This window comes from Amblyomma mixtum, chromosome 6 (genome assembly GCF_055824585.1).
Source record: "Amblyomma mixtum isolate Tamu chromosome 6, ASM5582458v1, whole genome shotgun sequence".
Taxonomy (NCBI): domain Eukaryota; kingdom Metazoa; phylum Arthropoda; class Arachnida; order Ixodida; family Ixodidae; genus Amblyomma; species Amblyomma mixtum.
In genome coordinates, this window is record NC_143017.1 from 57,572,201 (window position 1) to 57,595,195 (window position 22,995).

General features: G+C 46.9%; 1 long non-coding RNA gene across 1 annotated transcript; it reads right to left on the reverse strand.

Moving 5' to 3' along the window:
• Positions 1-683: 683 nt before the first annotated feature.
• Positions 684-21,634, reverse strand: LOC149339207 (uncharacterized). The gene is made up of 3 exons (XR_016283781.1): positions 21,088-21,634; positions 6,826-6,921; positions 684-897 (listed from the first exon to the last, which is right to left on the reverse strand). It is a non-coding gene; the product is annotated as an uncharacterized LOC149339207 (long non-coding RNA).
• Positions 21,635-22,995: the final 1,361 nt, after the last annotated feature.

Consider the following 22,995-nt stretch of genomic DNA (forward strand, 5'->3'; position numbering starts at 1 on the left):
TCTAAATATAAATATGCATGCTTACATCGGGCAATACAAAGTTAATGATTTTAGTTAATCACTGAATTTTTGCGGACAATTATTACCCCAATTTGTGTCCGCCTGGCCGCATTACCAACGCGCAAAAGCGGCGTTAGTGTACGGCGTGTCATGTTTAAAAAAGAATCAGTAATGTTTAATTCTGAACCCACTGTATAGAGTCCTTTGTGCAACAAGAGCTTGGTTTGGGCTGGTTGGAAACAGTTCTTCGACTGTTACCACTTCTGTGTCGTCCACTTCTGTCCACCTCTGTCCGCTTCTGTCCACTTCTGTGTCGTCTGTGTCCTTTTTTTTGCGCTATCAGTTGTGCGCAAAGCCGGTACAGACTGCGAACCTTTGCCGAATGCAATGCTGTGATAGCGGTCGGAGTTAGAGATACTTGTATATAAGCCGCGTCATCGTGCGCATTTGCACTGGAAGAGGATGTTGTGAAGGTGTAGGCTGAGCACCACGGGACGAACCACGAAGAAAAGACATAGAGACACACACAAACGCTTGTGTGTGTCTCTGTGTCTTTTCTTCCTGGTTCGTCCGTGGTGCGCAACCTACACCTTCACAACATCATGTACCAACTAGGCCCAACCGAAGTTTTATTGAAACACTGGAAGAGGACCGCTAGAAGCAACCATGCACACGACTTGTGAAATGCGTAGCCTTGTTTATTGGCTCACAGTAGCAGAGTCACGGCCTGTCCCTGAGCAGAGGCAGCCCAAAGGGGGGCCGCCGGTCGGGCTCGGTGCGCGGCGGCGACGACTGCACGGGCCGCAGGCAGTTGCCGTAGAACAGCGTCGGGTTCTTCTCGTCCCGGAACATGGGCGCGCAGGCAAGGCCCTCGCAGCAGGCGTTCCGTGGACTGCACTGCGGGGGACAGGACAGCCCAATGCGACGCAGTGGTCGTGATTGCATGCATTTTGTTCCCACACGAAAATATTGCAGTTTTAGAATTGGGGACCCAAGACTCTGGGCCCCCAAGCCGCGTTGCGTTGTTGATCTTGGGTTTAGAGGAACAGCAGAGTTTGAGAATTGGGTCAAACGCAGACAGCGTTGCGTCGAGCGCTCGTTACGCCGCAGTGAGGAAAATAAAAAGGTGTTTGAAAACAACAAAAAAGAAAAGCTTTTCTTGTAAGTGAAAACGAACAGAATGCATTTTTGAGCAAGGAGAGCTAGCGAGAAATTCCAATAAACGTAATCGTTCGGTTAGTACTACGAATTAAGTAAACGATTTTAAGTCGAGCATAGCCAATCGCAGCCAAGCGCTCTTAGTGTTTTTTTTTTGGTGATTCACTTCAAAACTGCGAGTTCACCTGTGTAAAATGGTAAAAATCAGTCGAAGGACAGCAAGTTTGCTCTGCGATCATCTGCTGTACGGTGATTTCGCGATTTCTCGTCACTCGCGAAGGTGACCCAAGACGGCTTGGGGGCTCAGCTAGTTTTCGATTTTTGGGTCTTGGGTTAACGCGAACGCAAGAGCCCAAGACTGGCTTGGGTTTTGCGCATGCGCACTTGCGGTCAGCAATTCTCTTGGGGCCCCAATTCTAAAACTCTCTAATTGTTTACTGAAGGAGTTCCTTCATGGAAAGCAAGGATATCATGGATCGGTTCGGGTACTCACTGGCCCGTCAGGAACAGGAGGGCAGGGATTATGCTGAACCACGCGTCTCATTGCCTAGCGTTCTCATTTTTTTTTCTCTTTTTTTCTCAAAATCATGTCGTGCGGATGATCTTTCCTACGGCTCTCGATTCTTTGGCCGATCCTCTCAAGTGACATTGCCACTATACCCTCGCGGAACATGGCGACCAAGTCGATCGAATACCTAACACTGCTGAGTAAGGCGCAGCGATCGATACGTGTCGTCGAAATCCAAGTTCGAAATAAGTAGGATGCTCCTCAAGGTGGCGTTGCATTTCCACGGAGCTGCTCTCCCCTTTGGCTCTGTAGCCGTCCCGGTAGTTCGTAAGGCAAGCGTCTTATCTTGGATAAATAACCGTGTGTACCCAAGCTAAACGGCTCAGAGTCATACCAGCAAATTCTGGAGAAGCCGAATTCAATTTTCAACGGTTAGTTGTTCACGAAAGCTTTTTTTTTAGCACATCGCGGGACTGCACTATAACATTCAATGCATCCGTAGATTCCTCTTCGGAACGCCTGTAGCTTTCCGCTGCTTATTGTCAAAAATGCACCCCATTGGTATTATACGGCTGTATGAGTTACTCTGGGCGAGGACCAACTTTAAAAGCATGATTTTGCTGTGCATCGCAAGCTTAGACCATTTCCAGCAATATGTTCACAACAGTGGCTGACAATATTTTCTGTTTAGATGTCAAATCCCACTTCGCGACTGAAAAGGATCGACATCGGGTGCTCTACAAAGGATATTCCTTTACTTATTACCTCAGGCGCATGCGTGTAATTATGTGATGCCCTTTATTGTTCCCATCTGTTCTTTCCTTAAAGCTCCTTGCCCCAGAGAGAGGACATATGTCTGGTTAACCTGCTCGCCCTTCCTTTCTATGTTTTCTTTCTCTCTCACAGTGTGGCTGACAGAAATTTTCAGTCACGTGTACAACGGTGTCATTATATAGCTACAGCAAAACACGATGTATACAGTCTTCGTACTGCTCTCCCATTCCCCTCCAATGTGGCGCCGCCATTTTGTGTTAGCCAGGAAACACGTCGTCTTATTCGGTTAGCTTACCCGCGGTCTTACGCGCCAATTACCTGGATTAGATAATCGACTAGAGGTCTGATTCCAAATTTCCAATTTTACATAAGACGGGCGGATGACTAGGATGCAATGCAAGGGCGGAAATAAGCGGCTCGTTACGATAGACACACGAAAATAAAAATAAACAGGAGCCGTTGAAACCCAGCAGACCTTGGGAAAATGTGTTTTTTTAATGACTTTTTTAATCTAAGTGGTAAATCAGATGCCCAGTCACTTCAATAACCTTCCACCTAAGAATTGATGCGCAGTTAATCCTCCACTTAAGGCCGACTCCCATGTAGCGAAAAAGTTGCGAACGGCCGCCTGGAGTCCGTCCGGCCTTTGTTCGCTGTCGATCAAGCCGGGCTAGCCGGAAGTGAGTCAGCCGGAAGTGAGGGCTGTGCAAGTTGTCAGCGCGGACCACTCAGGGCGCGACCGCCGTATTCGACTCTGCTAGACTACAGATGGGGCAGATAAGGCGACCGAAGCTGTGCACGCATCCTGCGCAGTGATATATCGATCGCAGCTGTCCAGATACGACCGATATTTGTCCGGAACACAAAACGCTGCTGCATTTCAAACAGAAACACCAGCAACACGCCGAGGCTATAGACGATGGCTAGGCCTAGGCTGTCTGGATGCGCTCCATTGCGGGGTCGAGGAGGCGCATCCAGGCTGCCTAGCTCGGCCGGGTCACGATTACCACTGCGAAGTGTGGGCAACCCGGCGATTTCTCAGCGTCCTCTAGTGTATGCGCTGATGAAGAAGGACAAAAATTGCCAAGTTAACATTGAGCCTAAACAAAATGTCAATCATCTTTGCCGCCTTTGAATGAATAATGACTTAACTGCGGTTGGAAACCGTTTCTAAGGTGTAAATCTTACTTGCCCCAATGACCGGTCTATGTGTGCAGTGGGTGTGTGTGCTAACACTCGATGGTACCCGTAACAGATGGCGTCCTCATGCAACCAGCCCGATGGTGGTTGCATCTGGTGGTTGCATCTGATGGTGATTGCACCTGCCATCCCAACCCAGGGCGGTGGCGCATCGCTTACCCGCTGCACCACCGCGCCAGTAGTGGTATGAGGACTCCTAGGGGGCGGTGAATGTCAAGTAGAGAAAGATCAATACTGCATATATCAGCATTGACCCAGTAGCTATCGCGCCATACCCATAAGGCGGAGCGCGGGCCGCGGTACGGCGGCGACTGCCTTCACGAAGTTATCTCGCAGGACACTAGAGGCGCGGCGGCTACGTAGAGCCATGCAGAGGCAGAACTGCCAGCTATTCATCAAGGCGCAGCTCGCCTTCTGCTCTTAAGTGCCTATGCCGACTTTTTTTTTTCGGGGGGGGGGGGGGGAGGTTACTCAGGATCGAATCTCGCCGTTTCTAGCAACTCTCAGACTATATGGCGGCGGACGTCTGTTTTTCGCCTACGCCAGCGTTCCGCCGCGCTTATGCTGGCCACACGAAGTTTGTCGTGCAGGTTCGCTCCATATATGAGTTGGCGTTGAGACAAATACCACCAGTAAAATAAAAAAAGAAGATTCTTATGCTTTTCTTGCTTACAATGGCTGCTGGGTTCTTTCTTCAGGAGGACGAATAGTTTTTCTCCATCAAAGTTCGTGCGTTACATCAGAAGCGAAGGCAGGCGGGAGTGTATAACGTAAGCAACGAATTAGAGCCGTTGTCGGAAAAGTATACACCCCACCAGGCTTGCTCCAGGACTATGAAGGGGAGTTTAGTTTTAGTGCGTGGCCACTTATATAGTGCCATTCGCAGCATTTAGTCGTTGTGTTTGTTTGTCTGAATCCTGCTTTGTGGCAAGCAGCTCACCTGCCCATCGGGTGTTGGGCAGAACCTGCCCATTTGGATGTGGGCAACCTGCCCAGGTGTGTGTGTGTAAACATACACCTAGCAAGCAACCTGCCTACCGTGGCAGAAGGCAGGTCAATTAATCGCGAGAGAGGGCTCAGGAGAAGCATCCTGGGTCTGCACCCAACCCCAGCACCTACCATAACAGGGCAGTGGCGCATCGCTTAACCACGGCACCACTGAAACAGGAGTGGTGTACTCTACCACTAAGATCACCCGCAAGATCAGTTTGTGCTGGTTGAGTGGGCCGAGGAGGCAGCAAGAACCAATTGGATCCTGTACCTAGGAACACCACCTGCTGCTCAAGACCCCAACCCCGTCCCATTTTGCGCAATAAAGTTTTATACTACTACTGCACTCTAAACACAAATACGCTTGTATGGGTGCCAAAAGGGAGTAAGCCATCGTCTAGCGTACTTTCTTTCATAAAAGAGATTGGTTGGTTGGTTGGTTGGTTGGTTGGTTGGTTGATGGGGTTTAACGTCCCAAAGCGACTAAGGCTATGAGAGACGCCGTAGTGGAGGGCTCCGGAAATTTCGACCACCTGGGGTTCTTTAACGTGCACTGACATCGCACAGTACACAGGCCTCGAATTTCTCCTCCAAAGAAATTCAGCCCACGCGGCCGGGATCGAACCCGTGTCTTTCGGGACAGCAGCCGAGCACCATAGCCACTGAGCCACCGCGGCGGCTTTTATAAAAGAGAGTGCGCTAGATCACAACCTTGACTCATTTCTGTTTCGAGTGCATGAGGACTCCCAGTGGTTTATGGATCTAAAGTAGCGAATGACCAATTAAGCATAAACTATGGACATTAACGCATTAACGCTTTCCGAACAATTCTCTTCCCTGAACACTGAATCTCAACACCAGAACCGAAGTGAAAGGCGAAGCGCTAGAGCACCTAATTTGCATTTGGCCTGACTAAGGTAATCAGCCACCATTTTTTTCATGGCTAGCGTTACTAATTTCTCACAGATGAGATGACCTGTCCTTCTCACCTCGCTAAAGCTTACATGGATTCCCCACTGCACAAACTTCCTGGACTGTATATTTGTGACAAAGGCTATACATACCTTAAAGCGCTTTACATATGTCAACTGCCTGTGTTGAACGCCAATGGCAAGGGTGGCGAGGGAGTAGGTACAGTCTTTGCTGAAAGCAACCAGTATGGTGCAACCCTCACTTACGGCACTGTTATTTAAAGCAATAAAAAAGGTTAAATCCGAATAACTTCCACTGCGGCGACTCCGAGCCTGCCGCTCTACAGATCTATACAGGGTGTTTCACCTAAGACTTTACAAAACTTTAAATGATAGGCTTTCTTAGTTAGAAGAGCACTTTTTCGGTATATCATTGCCAGCGGTTATATACATGAAAATACAGCTAAGGGGTGTTAGCTAGAAGCCTGGTTAACTAATATTTAATAGCTAACTTTTTAACTCATACTGTTAGGCCCCTTAATTATTGAGAGAGGAGTGTAGCCCACCGTAAATAAAATACATATCAATTTTTAGAATTTCTAAAACGTGGTTACCCTCAGCGCTGTGGCCCAACAAATTCTGGCTGCATCGCGCAAAAATACATGCGCTTTCGAGAAGCTTGCAGGCAAAGCAACCTCTCCAGTACACATAACTCGACAAAATAGCCAAAATTTGTTGGGACACAGCGCTGAGGGTAACCACGTTCTTGAAGTTCTAAAAACTGATATGTGTAATGTCTACGGTGGACTACTCCTCTCAATAATTAAGGGGCCTAACAGTAATAGTTAAATAGTTAACTAGTCAATATAAGTTAACCAGCCTGCTGATTAGCATGTCTTAGTGGTATTTTGATGTACTTCACCGCTCGCAACGCTATGCTGAAAAAAAGCGATCTTCTAAGTAAAAAAAACCTAGTTTTAAAAACTGTGTAAAGCCCTAGGTGGAACACCTTGTATATAGACAAAGTTACACACCCGACCCTGTACAGTAATTCTCGGAATGTGCCATTCCAAAGCGTCTGTTAGCTCCCAAGCTGCGCAGGTAATCGCCCCGTTATTGGAAATGGATGGTTTCACTCTGATTCGTTGTAGGTCCGGTCTTTGCGAATTCATTTCCAATATCGTGCCAATCAGCCGATGTCAAGCTCGAAGCAATGGGGGGAAAAAAAAAGTGCATATCGCAGTGGTCAAAGTGCAGACCAAAACACGCGGTCCGGCGCCTCACCTGTTGCCGCTCTGTGCGGCACGCCTGACTGTGCGCTCTCAGCATTGCGGAGCAGAAGACAATGGCGAAGACCCAGAGGGAGGCGGAGGGTTTCATCTGCGAAAGGCACGAAAAAAAGAAGCAAAGAAAAAAGAAAAAGGCAGTCAGTGACACGTACAGCTTGGAGTGAAAAGAAAAAAAAAAGTAATAACAGATTAGTCCAAAACACTCCGTACTCGCAGGCAACGAAGGAGCTCCGTCTCCGCATAGAGTTGCAACGACGTCAATGCGTCGCGATGCGAAGGAGAAAACGAAGCACAGTTTTCGTAAATGGGAAAAAAGAAAGAAAGGAAGGAAGGAAGAAAGAAAGAAAGGAAGGAAGCAAAAAGGAAACGGAGAAAGAGAGAAAGGGAGAACTAAAGGAAGAAAGAAGGAAAGGAAGAGAAAAAGGGGGAAGGAAAGAAAGAAAGAAGGAAAGAAAGAGAGAAAGGAAGGGAGAAGGAAAGAAAGAAAGGAGGAAAGCAAGCAAGAAAGGAAGGAAGAAAGAAAGAAAGGAAGAAAGAAAGAAGGAAAGAAAGAAAGGAAAAAGAAAGGAAGAAAGAAAAAAAGAAAGAAAGAAGGCAGGTGGGTATTTTTCCCAAGGAAGCGAGTCAAAATAACGCCCTGCTTTCTCTAATGGTCAACTCGAGCCGGACGTACCGCAGTTGTGAGCAAGGGGGACGCAATGAATTGAGAACGTCACATAGGATTGCGAGGGCAACAATGCGAAAAAGGAAACACACAGTGGCAAGAAGATTCACACAGAGAGAAATGCCGCTCGGTGAAAGCATGGCAGGTGTACGCGGACGCATTAGACCCTGGCATCTGACTCAGTTGCTTCAGTTTCAATTTTAATTCAATTTTATTTTGCAGGTTTTTCAAGGATACAAAAATGCGAAGGCAAGCAACAAAAAGCTGCTGATTAGCAGCTTGATCAAGGTTGGGTGTTATTTTTTTTTAACATAAAAGCCGCATATCTCGGCGCACTATACACTCTGAAGTGTGTTTAGCTACCTCGAGTAAAAAAGAAAACTGCTAGGTCTTCTTGCCTACTTGCCTGCTAGGTGTTGGTCAATTGTAAAAAAAAAAAAAAACTCTACCTTAATGTGCTCTCCCTGAACTGCTAGTCCAGGCATTCGCTGCTGCATGTGGTTTTGGATCATTCCATGCCAACTAACCCTGACTTTGCACTCGGCCATCTTTGATTTCTTAAAAAAATCATGGATTATTGTGCTACGATGGCAAATATGAGCAAAACTTGTTTTCTGGCGAGAAAATCTTATGCGTGCCGTGGCCACCAACTCAAGTTTTGAAGTGGGTAGTCTTGCAAAAAAATTTAAGAATAAACTTTTTACGCATGAGTATGAAACTTTTTTCATGCAAACAAAAGGCATTGTCGTTTAATATGCATTAAATTGAAGTGAATTTGTTATATTTTCAAATAGTAAATACAGAAGGTGCAAAATATAGAATTTTTGAAACCTTTTATGGAATTGCACATTCTACGTAGTAGTTATTCCAACTATTTTTATAAGTTGTCCAGAAGGCAAAGAAGCCGATAAAAATGTTTAAGAGCTCAAAAACGAAAGCCATATTAGCAAAAAACTCCTAAATTTGAGGAAAACTTTTCTTTTGAGGCCCATTCAGAAGTAAATTGCTTTGTTAGGTATTTCGGGCAAAAATATGAAACATAGTAAGTTGCACAGTGCCATTCAATGAAATTTATTTCTGCAAGTTTAATTCGAACTTTTTTTTTGTTTTAAGTGAGAAAAAAACCTGGCCAAGTTGAGTCCCCGCTTTTTCGAATCTCTGTGGGTTTGCCTAGACTGCGTGCACGTCAATCTTGTATCGCACTTTGTTCCGGCCTCAACTGCACAACAAGCTTCCGGTTGCGATATCGTGCCTACCGCGAAGCGCCCTCTGGTTCCGGTATCTCAGGGCCTCTGATGCTGTGAAGCTGTTCATTTTTTCTAACACCGGACGTGAACGCATCTACGTACAATCTGTTCTGTGGGAATAGAAAGACGAACAGGGCTGCGCCTAACGCCGAACACTATGAGTGACGCGACAGGCATACCCTTGTCGCGTTCTCTGATAGCATGCAGTTCCCGCCAAACATCGCCAGAAGGCGGTCCCTTAACGGTTGAAGGAAGCAACACTACTGCACTCATGAAGTGCGGTTGAGATGCCAATAGTGCGCAGAAACTGCACATTCCTACAAGAGAACACCGTTCCCTGTTCTGTCAATTTTTTTTTTGAACGAAGCAGGGTGGCAACGCTCTGCATGGCGTCCTTAAAGCCGGGGTTCCCTTCACGTCGTATGAGACGTTCAAAAACAACCTCAGAAGCAATGCGCATCAATGAACACCCGTTTTTTTTTCTTTCCATCGCGCCACTCTTTACAGCATTCATTTCGGACAAGCACAACTAAGGAGAGCGGCAGACACCACTGAACGATTACAAATGCTGAACGATTACAAATGCAGAACATGCAATCGGTTCCTCAGCCATCTCTACAAGCGTGCTTGGCCCAATTTTCTCATGTAACGCGGAGAAGCACTTCCTACGCTCCACGAATGGTAGTCAAGCCCCGTGATGAGAAGGACGCTTACTTTGCCTTCAATCGCGTCGATATCTCTGTCTGCCATTGCTAGCGAAACGAAAAAAAAGTTCTATGAAATTACTAAACTGACAGGGCTATTTGAAGCTTTATGGGAAACGCCTTTTTCTGGCCGCGGGCTGAGTTAGAATGATGAAGATGTTGAGCGCAGCTCGTGAGCATAGGGAAGGTTGGCATTGCAGGAGTGGGAGGGAAATAGATAGAAATGCTAGAGTATTTGTTGTACAAGCACTCACAGCAAGAGGAGAAAGAGGTAAAAATACAGTGCATAAAGAGCGATGATACTAAGGTGATCGGAAGACGAGACACTGACCCTTTCTGTGCGCTTTGTGAAGCTTGCGCTGTGCCGGTTTTTGTTTGAACAACTAGCTAGCTCGAGAAGTGCTATTCAAATTAATTATAGATTTATTCAATAGTAAGTTAACCTAACTGCTACTCCAAAGAAAAAGAAGGGTTTGCACAAGATAACGACTCGTATTGATGGTTTGGTTTGGTTTATGGGGTTTAACGTTCCAAAGCGACTCAGGCTATGAGAGACGCCGTAGTGAAGGGCGCCGGAAATTTGACCACCTGGGGTTCTTTAACGTGCACTGACATCGCACAGTACACGACTCGTATTGAATTGTGACGCATATCGACCACCTGGCAATACGGTTGAAATTAACCCGCCTCCTTACTGTATGCGTAACAATGACTCGTATTGAATTGTGACGCATACATTAAGGAGGCGGGTTAATTTCAACCGTATTGCCAGGTGGTCGATATCTTCGCCAGATAAACGACAAAACTCTTACGAAAAAAGTTTTAGACAGTCTATGAGTGTCTACAGGCTTCTGTCTATAAAGTCTACAGACTCTCTATAGACACATCCCAGAGAAGAGTCTATAGAAAATCTATAGATTTATGGCCATATACTTTTAGTAGACTTTTATCTACAGACAGTCTACAGACTATGATTACACAAAAAGCAATACCGATAGTAAGTCAATAGAGTCAATAAGAAGTCTATAGACTGTAATCTCCCACTCCTCAATGCCACACAATGCACGCCGAGTACTTCGTCGCCGCCGTCATAGCGGCGAACTAAGAACATTTTGTGCGCCCCTCTACGGCCCTCACATGCTGCTTTGCTGACCGCGCTATCTGCCCAAAAGCGCCTACACGCCCTGAGGTACGCCTGTTTGCGTCAAACAAAGCGCTGCTCTCGAAAGATTCAATACCTGCTGGACAAACTGTTCATGATTGCCCACCTATCCCGAGGGACAAACGGACCGGAACTGAGCGAAGATTTTGTGACAGCATGGGCTGAAGCCTGCTTTGCTCTGTCAGCGAGAATTTCGCCTTTTATGGATAAATATAATTGTAGCAACTAGGCTGAACAAAAGGACGTCCTAGGGAAGCAACACGAGACTGAGGGGTCTGGGTGCGCTGCAGTCTGCGCTCTAAACACGAATACTGCAATATGAGAGTAGGAAAGAAGTATGCTATCCGCTAGCGGACTTCCTTTTGTAAAAGGGAGAGCGCCAGACAACAGGATACTCCCTTTTCACTCTTTTCGTGTTTAGAGCGTACTGCACGGATCACCGACAGGAAATAAGCACGCATTGCAGGCAGCCGTCCTTTAAAAAATTGCGCGGACACTTTGGCAACTAAAGTGTTCAGAGGCGAAAGCCGAGGACACTATGCCGTGACGGCTTCCGGTGGATATGACGTCACACCGTTCCCGTGCATATATCGATACACAAATTATACATCTTTCGGGGATCTTAAGTGTTAATTACGATACTGTACCTTCATGTCGGTGATTTGTTCCATCTGAATTGTACGTACTGCTATTGTGAAGTGCTTGGATTTGGACTGTTGAGCACACGGCAGTATGCATGTCTTTTGTTCCCGATTGCAAATACAGGCCGGAAATTTGTTTTGGCTTAAGAGGACGAACACAGTACCAAAAAGAAATGCCACTGATGTTCACGTCAACGGCTCTGCCTAGTTTATTCTGGTGGTCAGCTTATTCCAAATACGCTGGATGCAGCGATGGCGTAGAGGTAGAGCATCCGCCTCACGTGCAAGAGGTCCGGGGTTCGAATCCAGGTGCCACGCAATTCTCCACCGGGTTAAAAAAATTCGCTGTGGCTTAGCTTGGTTAAGCCCGGTAATTGCGAAAGCAATATCGGTACCAACGCCATGGTACAGCTGGTAGTGTAGCTGGTGGTGGTGCTTGTGGTTAGACTTGTGGTGATGCATCGGTTATACAATCCAATCCAATGCAATCTACTCTAATCTAATGTAACCTAATCTAGTCTAATCTAATCCAATCTAATCCAACTAATGCAATCAAGGTCAAATGAAGGTCAATGGTGGTCACCGCCGCGGCACGATGGTGGTCACCCACCACTGGAAAGTGCAAGTAGTATTGCTTTCGCAATAAAAAACAACTCCGCGTGTCGATGGAATTGCATAACCAGGCGTGGAGTGCGGCCTGATTTAGGTGACCAGAACCGACAACGCACTTCCTCACCATAACAGGATTTGGCCACCCTGGCGTAGTACTTGGCCGCAACCTTCTATGAACAAACCAATTAACCCTCGGCCCTCAGTCCCCAGCAGCTGCGGAGCAACTGACCAAGGCGGCGGTCAGATCTGTGACGCAGCGGAGGGTGCTAAGAATCTCTGGCTCCGGACAGGCCGCCACTGGAAACTGAACCTTGCAACGTTTAACGCAAGAACTTTATCAAGTGAGGCTAGCTTAGCAGTGCTGTTGGAGGAATTAGCCGCTATTAAATGGGATGTCATAGGGCTTAGTGAGGTTAGCAGGACAGATGATCCGCATACAGTACTAAAGGGCGGGCACGTACTGCACTATCGTGGATTAGCAGATAGGCGATAACAAGGTGTGGGATTCCTCATAAATCAGGATATAGCTGGCAACATTGAGGAGTTTTACAGTATTAACGAGAGAGTGGCAGCTATCGTGATTAGGCTTGATAAGAGGTACAAGCTGAAGGTGGTGCAGGCCTGCGCGCCTACATCAAGCCATGATGACCAGATAGTTGAAAGCTTCTATGAGGATGTGGAATTGGCAATAACCAAAGTAATATCACAGTACACTGTACTGATGGGCGACTTTAATGCGAGGGTAGGTAAAAAGCAGGCTGGAGACCAGGCGGTAGATGACTATAACATAGGTTTTAGAAATAGTGGGGGAGAGTTATTAGTAGAGTTCGCAGATAGAAATGATTTACGGATTATGAATACATTCTTCCGCAAACGAGCAAACAGGAAGTGGACGTTGAAGAGCCCCAATGGTGAGACTAAAAATGAAATGGACTTCATACTGTGTGCTCACCCTGGCATCGTAGAGGATGTGGAGGTCCTCGGTAAGGTCTGTTGTAGCGACCACAGAATGGTATGGTCTCGTATTAGCTTAAATTTGAAGAGGGAACGGAGGAAACTAGTGAAGCGAAAGGCTATTAACGAGTTAGCATTAAGAGGGAAGGTAGATGAATTCAGAATGCCGCTGCAGAACAGATTTTCCGCTTTAACTGAAGAAGACGACCGTAGTGTTGAAACAACGAATGATAATCTCACAGCTATCGTTACAGAGTGCGCCGCAGAAGTAGGTGGTAGGATGGTTCGACAGGATACCAGCAAGCTATCTCAGGAGACTAAAGATCTGATTAAGAAACGCCAAAGCATGAGGACGTCTAAATCCACAGACAGGATAGAACTAGCAGAGCTATCGAAGTTAATAAATAAGCGCAAGATAGCCGACATAAGAAAGTTTAACATGGAGAAAATCAAGCATGCTCTAAGGACTGGAGGTAGCCTAAAATCAGTGAGAATAAAACTGGGCATAGGTAAAAACCAGATGTATGCGCTAAAAGACAAAGAGGGCAATGTCATCAGCAATATGGACAAGATAGTTAAATTATCCGAAGAGTTCTACACAAATCTATGCAGTAGCGAATGTAATCATCAAGTTACTGAGAGAGGCAGTCGAGCACAGCAACGGGACATCCCGCCAGTAACGAAGGATGAAGTAAAAGAAGCCTTAGGAACAATGCAAAGGGGAAAAGCAGCTGGTGAGGATCAGGTAACAGCAGATTTGTTGAAGGACGGAGGAAAGATTGTGCTAGAAAAACTAGCCACCCTGTATACGCAGTGCCTTGTGACCTCGAGAGTACCAGAAGCTTGGAAGAACGCTAACATTATCTTAATTCATAACAAAGGAGACGTCAAGGACTTGAAGAATTACAGACCAATCAGCTTATTGTCCGTTGCCAAGGTAATCGCTAATAGGGTCAGGACAGCCTTGGACTTCAGTCAACCAAATGATCAGGCAGGCTTTCGTAAAGGATACTCGACAATAGACCACATTCACACTATCAGTCAGGTGATAGAAAAATGCGCAGAATATAACCAACCTCTATATATAGCCTTCATTTATTACGAGAAAGCATTTGACTCAGTTGGAAACCTCAGCTGTCATGCAGGCATTGCGGAATCAGGGTGTGGAAGAGCGTAATGTGAAAATATTGGAAGATATTTATAACGATTTAACAGCTACTATAGTTCTCCATAAAGTCAGCAATAAAATTCCAATACGGAAAGGTGTCAGGCAGGGAGACACGATCTCGCCTCTCGCCAATGCTCTTCACTGCCTGCTTACAGGTAATATTCCGCGGCCTGAAATGGGAAGAGTTGGGGATAAGAGTTAATGAGAATACCTGAGTAATTTGCTATTCGCTGATGACATTGCCTTGCTAAGCCACTCAGGAAAAGAACTGCAAAGTATGATCAGTCAGTTAGACAGGCAAAGCAGAACGGTGGGGCTAAAAATTAACATGCAGAAAACCAAAGTAATGTTCAACAGCCTAGCAAGGGAACAGCAGTTCGCAATTGGTTCCGAGGTTTTGGAAGTAGTAAGAGAATATGTCTACTTAGGGCAGGTAGTGACCGCAGATCCGGATCATGAGAGGGAAATAACTAGAAGAATAAGAATGGGATGGAGCGCATATAGCAGGTTCTCTCAGATCATGAATGGTAGTTTACCAATATCCCTCAAGAGAAAAGTATACAACAGCTGTATCTTACCGGTACTCACCTATGGGGCAGAAACGTGGAGTCTAACAAAGAGGGTTCAGCTTAAGTTCAGAACAACGTAGCGAGCTATGGAAAAAAAATTGATAGGTGTAACTATAAGAGATCGGAAGAGGGCGGAGTGGGTGAGGGAACAAACGCGGGTTAATGACATCCTAGTTGAAATCAAGAGGAAGAATGGGCATGGGCAGGGCATGTAATGCGAAGGCAAGATAACCGCTGGTCCTTAAGAGTAACGGAGTGGATTCCTGAGAAGGCAAACGTAGCAGGGGACGGCATAAAGTTAGGTGGGCGGATGAGATTAATAAGTTTGCGGGGATACAGTGGCCACAACTGGCAAAGGACAAGATTAATTGGAGAGACATGGGAGAGGCCTTTGCCCTGCAGTGGGTGTAGTCAGGCTGATGATGATGAATTTATGTAGTACATGTCGAAGGTTTTTAAACTGCTTCAGGCCTTACGTACTTGATCTTCTTTTGTTTAGCCGAGGGTGACTTAGCGTGTATTTTCTGGGGCGGGACGACTTCATAACGAGATTATTCGTCCACAGCAACGTCCACAGCATCGTCACAGACGCTTGCAACAGCAGTTTTCCGGTATGCACGAGCAGCAGCTAGGTGGAAGCGGAGGCAGCGTAATCTTTACTACTGCGTGAATTAGAGCTGCAATATGTAATCCAAAACACATTTAGTGCATCCCGTCTAGCTGATTGAGGTAATCGCCATAAGAAAACCGAATGCAGTGAAAAAATGAACGGCACCAAGGTTGACTGGCATGGTGTCATCAGTCTTTAGAAATCTAGAGTTCAGAGTATGAGACATTTTATTCACGCGTCATGGAATGCACAGTTCATGCAGATTTCGTTGTGGAAGGTCAATCCTGTGTTCAAATGAGCACGCGTATCATTAGGCACGTTTACTCACAAGCGCTGCGACATGCCCGGCCCTTTTAGAGCACACAGCGCATGAAGGTGTCATCGCGGTGCATGAGAGCGCGAGGGACTATTTGTCGTATGCGGCGCCTTGCTTTAAGTGCCTTGATGCCATAGCTTGATGCCCTTAAGCAATCCGACGCCAGGCTCGAAACCAGAAATTAGAATCCTCCGATGTTAAATAAAGCCACCGATCAGTATGATAAATATTATGAAATACATTTAAAACGTACAAAATGCGCATAAGATTTTCATATAACTGTTTTCTCTACTGCAGTTTTCGGGATTCTAGATAAAGCTTTACCCATCCTTTTTTTTTTTCGCGCATTGTGGCCGCACCCCGAAAATTTGCCCTCGAATCTGGAAAAAAGTGTGGCCCTTACAAGCGTCTACACGGTGCTATGTGCCTAAGTACAAAACTTCTTTGCTGTCTGCAGGCTCGTTATTCCCTATGTGTGAGAGTAAAACCCTTTTTAGCAGCGCCTCAGCATGTTGGTAACCGTGCAAGCTAGAAGGCCAGAATGCACGCAGAAGTGGTTTGGTTTATGAGGATTTAACGTCCCAAAGCGACTCAGGCTATGAGGGACGCCGTAGTGGAGGGCTCCGGAAATTTCGACCACCTTGGATTCTTTAACGTGCACTGACGTCGGACAGTAGACGGCCTCTAGAATTTCATCTCCGTCGAAATTGGACCATCGCGGTCGGGATCGAACCCACGTCTTTCGGGTCAGCAGTCGAGCGCCATAACCTCTGAGGCACCACGGCGGCCAAAAAATTTAAACAAGAGTCGGCAAAAAGCTCGCCCAGTAGAGTGTGACCTACGCGGTCTAGGTGTCATCACCCTTCTGCAGAACACGCCGTGTTTGGTACAAGGAAGAACACAGGCAAAGTGATGCACAGTCTGATGTTGCAATCTTTGGGAAAAAAATATAAAAACTGAGCGGATGCAGAACGGAGTCATATGCAAGGGTATCAATGCAACTAAACCCGCACGACCATCTTGGTTTTACGATCGCAAACGAGAATCTGCATTTTTCACAAGGTGGCTCCGCGCATGCGCAGTTCATGTTAGTTGCAGCCGCATGCGACAGATGGCGGCAGCTGTCAAACACACCTCCATCCGGATATCGATGCAGGCACAGTCACTCTTCCTGAGGCCCTAGGGTTTAAAGATAACAATGACCATGTAAGTAATTCTGCGGTGGAAGTTAGCAAAAGCGATTGGAAGACTGGTGGCTGAAAAGCAGATTGGTCACATAAGGTTAGAAGTGTATAGTAGGATACAACTTAAAAAAACAGCAGTTGCTAACACTGGGCTGCGGTCCCCGGCGTCCTGTATTACTCCGCTGGCTAATCGCAACAGTAAACGAAGTCAGGCTTTTAATGCCCGACTATATCAAACAATCCACGTATCAGAATTCTACAGCTCGTAATTTTTTTATTGGAATAAGCTTCTTGTTTAGGTAACAAGAAATGTTTAAGCAGTGGACTACTTTTTTGTCGTGTAGGAATTCTGTGCGCGGAGGCTGAATGTGGGCGGAGCTTCACTGCAGACTTAAGTTGTATCCGACTATAGGAAACCGTAGGGAAAGAAAATGGCGAATTTGAATGAGAATTTACAACACCGTTAAACAAAAATAAAGAAAAAAGCCGAGCATGATGGCCGTTGCCACCACCCCGTTTCAAAGGGGACCCTCCTATCTTCCATCTATCCACTCACATCTGCCACTTCGCAGTTGGCCTCCCGTGGAACCAGATCGCGCCTGCGCCTCCCAAGTACGTTTGTTTTCAACCAGTAGCAGATGAATTATCGCCACTCACCAGAGGACGCCACGTCTTGTAAAAAAAAGGCGGATTTGCCACCCTGCTCTGCCGGCAGAGGAGTGGAGCAGTCAATTATTTTCCGATTTCCTGTGGTCATAGCCGGGTTCCTTCTCCGCCTGAGGTGAACTGATCCTCCTTATTAATTGCCTCGCCTCCTCTCGCCTGCATATATCCACCCATGTATGTTCTTTTTTATTTCTTTTTCGTCGCAAAACAGTGGGGATGAAAAGAGGGCGAGAAAACGGAAATGGGGAAATTGATTATGGAGGACGTCGGCGGTTGTTCACCTCGTAACAGACGCGTCCGCATAATGCGCACTGCCAGGGAAACGGCGACTGCTATTTTCCGCGTCGCTGGTCGCCGGATCCAGCGACGCCCCGGGAAGCGCCCGAGCAACGCCGTCTGGAGAGGATGAGGGCTCTACTCTGCGTAGCGTCACCGACGATGGTAAAAGGTTTTGCTCACTGCAGCGCCCTCGTAGGGTTATTTATAGGCTGCTCACAAAGTGCTTACGCCAACAGACATAGGCTGCTCACAAAGTGCTTACGCCAAAAGACATTGCGCGATAGTTTCACTGCTTTCCTACTCTTTGTGCAGAATCCCCCAGCAAAACGTCTCGATTCCCTCTGAAGAGTACAAGAAGAGGAAGTAATCTTCGGTCACGTAAGGATGCGAGCTAGCGTCACAGGCTCCACCTATGTCGACTCTGTACCGACCCCTCCTGCCCACACTTAAAAAGTTTCTTTAGGCAGTCTATAGACTGTGCGTAGAATCTCGCCTATAAAGTCTATAAACTGTCTATAGACAAATCCTGCAGAGATGTCTATAGGCAGACAAATCCTATAGAAAGTCCATAGAGAATCTAGACTTATGGGCGTACACTTTTAGTAGACTATGGTCTATAAAAAGTATACAGACCATGAATAGAAGAAAGAAAATATCTAGGAAGGAATTAGAGTCTATAGGAAGTCTATAGACTGTCTATACACAATTTTATAAGGGCAAGCTGCCCCTTCCCCATGCGTCAAATCAGAGCATTGTTTCTTACAATGCCCGCTGGTACTATCCGCACCGTTTTTCCCTAAGCTCCTCCGCACCTACGATTATCGTGACGTCACGATTAACAGCCTTGCGCCTTCCAGTAACCTGCGATGGCACTGCTAGCTAGCTGGTGCAAAGCGGCTGACCATGAAGCCGTGACTAAATGCCGACGCCATGAGTTGTAGCACCTCCTTTCAGGGACACGACCTCGGTGCTTCAAGCCACGGACATCGTGGACACTGAACATAAGTTCTACAATAAAATTCTCTCTGTTTATATTGGCGATTCCGGCTATTGTCGTTGCTGGAAGCTCCAAAACAAATGCGACGAGATAAATTCCCTTGACCTGGGGCAGACAACAGTCAGTTTAGGTGCCATGCAATCGCAGCTTTGAACCCTCGGCTTATTGCTGTAAAAAAAAAGAGAGAAAATAGCCATTCGCGGTGACTTCTACGCCCGGATGATGCATGTTAGCTTCTTTGCTACAAACACAGCTCCCCCCCCTCCCCCCCCCCCCCCCCGCCCCCCTAACAGGGCCAGCAATAAGACCAGGCTGTTCGCGTCAAAACGCCACTTATCTAGCTTTAAGGGAAATATTTGTACCTAGAGTGTGATCTTGGAAGTAAGTGGCCTTTACATTTTTTCTTTTCGCGTGAGCTCTGAACACATTTGCGCCTTAGTGGCACTCTTAAACACTTAATGAAGTAGTGAAAGCGGTGTTCTCGAAACCCACATTGAACAACTTCTGAAGACAAGTGCACGCTAAGAGTTCTAACCTGTGCACCAAAGTGGCCCCCTCAATTTTCATGCCAGTTAGAAGCTAGCCTAGTATTACAGTAAATACAAACGGTGCAGTTTTGGTCTCTATTGAGAAGGTAGGCTGCACTGAGCCTCGTCAGCCGATAAATAACCACAGTCGTGGTCGAGTTTTTTTCACGGCAGAAGAAGCGGGTGAGCATAATTAACTAAAGTTTATATCATAACAGAAAACTGGTAATTAATTACTTTAAAATAATAATTACCGAAAAAAAACTGAAAGCTGCGTTTGAAATATACAGCGAAAGAAGTCCGCCGAACTTTTAAAAAATAAAACTGTCAAATCAAACCCCAATTAAGACTGAGCTCCATGTACGCGAAAAAGTAAGCGACGCGACGAGGCGGCGCGGCGACGACGGCTGGCTGTCGCTCCTTCGCCCACCGGCCAAGCTCCATGCATAGCGACAACGCGAACGCGAAACGGAGACGGCGATCAGTGTTGCTGGCATAATACACCGCAAAGCTGTTTGCGTTTATAACAAGAGTCACATTATTTGCAAGGATTACAATTTTGGGCAGAAAAATGTCAAATAAAACGTGTTTACAGCTTTGTCATTGCATGTCATTTTATGTTATTGTCACGGGCGCCGCCATGTTGCCTGAACGTGGGGCGCACACCTGTTTGAACCTCGCGCGCTCTCTGACCTCAAACGACGCATACTCGCAAAGCCTAGCAGCACAGTAAACAGAAGCAATCTGAAAATCTGGGGTGTTTTATCGCTAAAATTTTGTGGTTGACACAAGTTCAGAGAAAGCGAAAGCTTCGTGAGCATTTAGTTTGCCCTGAACGTGGGGCACAGCGTAGCGACAACGACGAATCGGTGGTGAAGCAAGATTCCCGGCCAGAGCCAGCGCCATCTTTGCCAGAGCCGGCAAGAGGCTCGGTAGTGACGTACGCTGCCAGGTTAGCTGCTATTGGCTAATCGCGTTGGCAACTTCCGGGCGACGAGCGAAATTTTCTGTGAGTGCAGATCCGAGCGACAGGACAAGCGACACGGGTATTTCGCTTCGCGCGACGGTGCCGCTCGTCGCTTGCCGCTGTCGCGTTCGCGTTCGCGTGAGTTTTCGCGTACATGGAGTTCAGCCTTTATTCTTCACCAGAGACCTCTGTATAGGTATGATATAGCTACTTACTGGTAGGCGTAAGCCCGAGGTAATCTGCCCTACGGTTTGGCCGCTAGAGGAAATACAAGCGTTCATATTATTATAATTATGAATATTCTTATTATTACTTCTACTACTACGCTTATTTTCGTGACAAAGTTTTTATAAACTGCTAGTGCCTGATATCGTGTGTATACCATTATGTACAAGTGCTGGCATCAACCAAAACCGGTAAAAGCATTGCAAAAGCAGTTTGGGCATCAGATCGATATTGATGTTTATCAAACACATATCAAGCTAGTATTCTTGCTTTTGTTTGCGGTAACCTTTTCATGACGAGAAAGCATGCGACGTAAGGTCAGCTTTTCTGCGCGCTCTACCACTCGGGATGCGATTTTCCTGGGGGACCGTGCGCCGCAATGAAAAAGAGAAGTACTAACTACATATCAGCGTATCCTGTCAAAAGGCACAATGCAAAAATGAAAACAACAGCAAAATCGACACCGTGGCGGTAAATGAGCCACATTTTCACCCCTCTATTCGCGGCATTTTTTTCCCTTGGGAAATTAAGACTACCAGTACGTGCTTACAAGGCATCCAGAAAATAAAAAGGTGGTCACACATCTCTGTAGCTCTTTCGGAGTGTGACACGAGAAATCCCTCAAGGACAACACCAAATATGCACCCCAAGAGGGCAAGTCATCACACCTAGGGCACGTCGCCTGTCACAAAGACGCTGGTCGTCTCTGCCAGCCGTAGCACGGCGGCCGACCCACCCAGAAGTGCATATTGTCGAACAACTCACCTGTCAGCGGGTGCGGAGACGGCGGCCCTCGGATGCAAACTCTTGTTTTCCAAACAAATAAAAAAGAGCCCTCTTCCTTTTGTTTTCTGCCTCAGTATACGAGAGAAAGAGGAGAGGGGTACGGGCAGCAGAGGCCGGCCTTTCGCTTGTCGCAGGACGGAAGAAGAACAAGAGGAGCGATGACGAGCCGAAGAACGAAGACGGCCCTTCGACGAGTGGCGTGGGGGATCGAAGAAAGCTCAACAGGTCGACGACGTTCGCGAATCTGGACTCACGAGGCCAGCGAGCAGGCGGCAGCGGACGAGACGGGAGAAAAGACAGCAGTGGCCACTCGCGAGGTGAACAAAGGCTCAAGTCTCGGGGGGGCCGCGCAAACAACTGGATTCCTCGGCCTCCCGCTGACGTGGTTTGGCCGGGCGTGCTCAGCGGGCGCTCGCTCCAAGTCCACGACCCGGCGCGGCCCGCGCGAGCTTCGCGGCTGCAGCCGGCGCGCAGAACGCCCCGCTGCTTCCTCGCGACGCCCAGCGGAGGAGGAGGAGGCCGAACTTGAAACCTTATATCATCAGGGGCGAGGAGGATAGGGGCATAGACGGAACCGGCGGCGCGAGAGCGACCGGACGCTTCTGCTAACTGAATGACCTCACGCGCACAGCTCCGTCACTTCCGCTCATTCGCTGTGCAGGAGAAGCGGTGCGCTGGGCGAATTCCTGAAAGTGCCTGCCCCCTGGTTGTTGGCCGTAATCGGAGCGTTCCCCAGTGCGGGGCATATGGGCGATGGATGCGATAAGAGGGGCTAGCTTGAGGACGGATGCTCGCGTTATGTTTTACAGGCCGAGCGAGAAGCTTTGAATGGTTTGTTTTGGTTTGGTTTATGGGGTTTAACGTCCCTGATCACTTAAACCTGTGGACTACGATGAACGTAGCGCGAGAAATAGAGCGATGGGGCGGTCATATTGTTACTCATCTGGAACCTCTTTTTTTTTTCTTTCTCCGCCTCTGTTTTATATCTGCATTTATTCAATGCCCATTGTTATCTGATGTCTTTTTGTGTTCTTTCCTTGCTCTTGCTCTTATGCTTTGGTGTTTTATGCCCTTTTTGTTCAATTATGCCCGCTAACTATTGTATAACTTATTCATTGCCGCACATTAAGGTAATAGTTTTTAACTTGATTGTATACTTTTGTTCCAGCTCCCCTGCCAAACTTGTGCACTTTTCTTATGTATTCCTGTTGGGAGGTCCCCCAGACAGTTTTCACTTTGGGACCTCTTACTGTACTAACTTTTTTATGAAACTTACAACACATTTGTATTTCGTTTTAATAAACCTTCAACCTTCAAATCGATGACGTCGGAGATTTTGAGAATGTGCGCGAATTGATGTGCGAGCCGGCGCTGCTCCACAGCGAAGCGACGCGAGTGAACGAAGGGGAAGTGTGCGTGTGATACGTGCAGCCCTTGCACCGGCTGTTCAAACATGGAGAAATCGCTGGGCAATAAATGCTTGCTTTGTTCGAGGCGAGCGGAGAGATTTAAGGAGGAAACATAAACGCGCGAGAATAATAAAGATACTCCGTTAACTGCGTGAAACAAACACGTTTTTGAGCGAAATTGAAGGCTATCGGCTGCCATTGTTTGGGGGGCCCGAGGCTTTGTGAAGCTGTCATCACGACAGCTTTTCTTTTTCTTCGGTGCTCCCTCATCCTATGAACACATTGAGTGTAGATAGACGCTATTATTATTATAACTATTATTAAATATAACTTAACTGAGACACAGAATAGCGCGCAGGAAAAGTTGCACCGTTTCGCTTGATTGACCAGGCCAACAAAAAAACGTGAAACATGTAAGCTACATGAGAGAACCGGTCGTTTGGTGGTAGCGGTAGTAGGAAAAATATGCTAAAAGTAG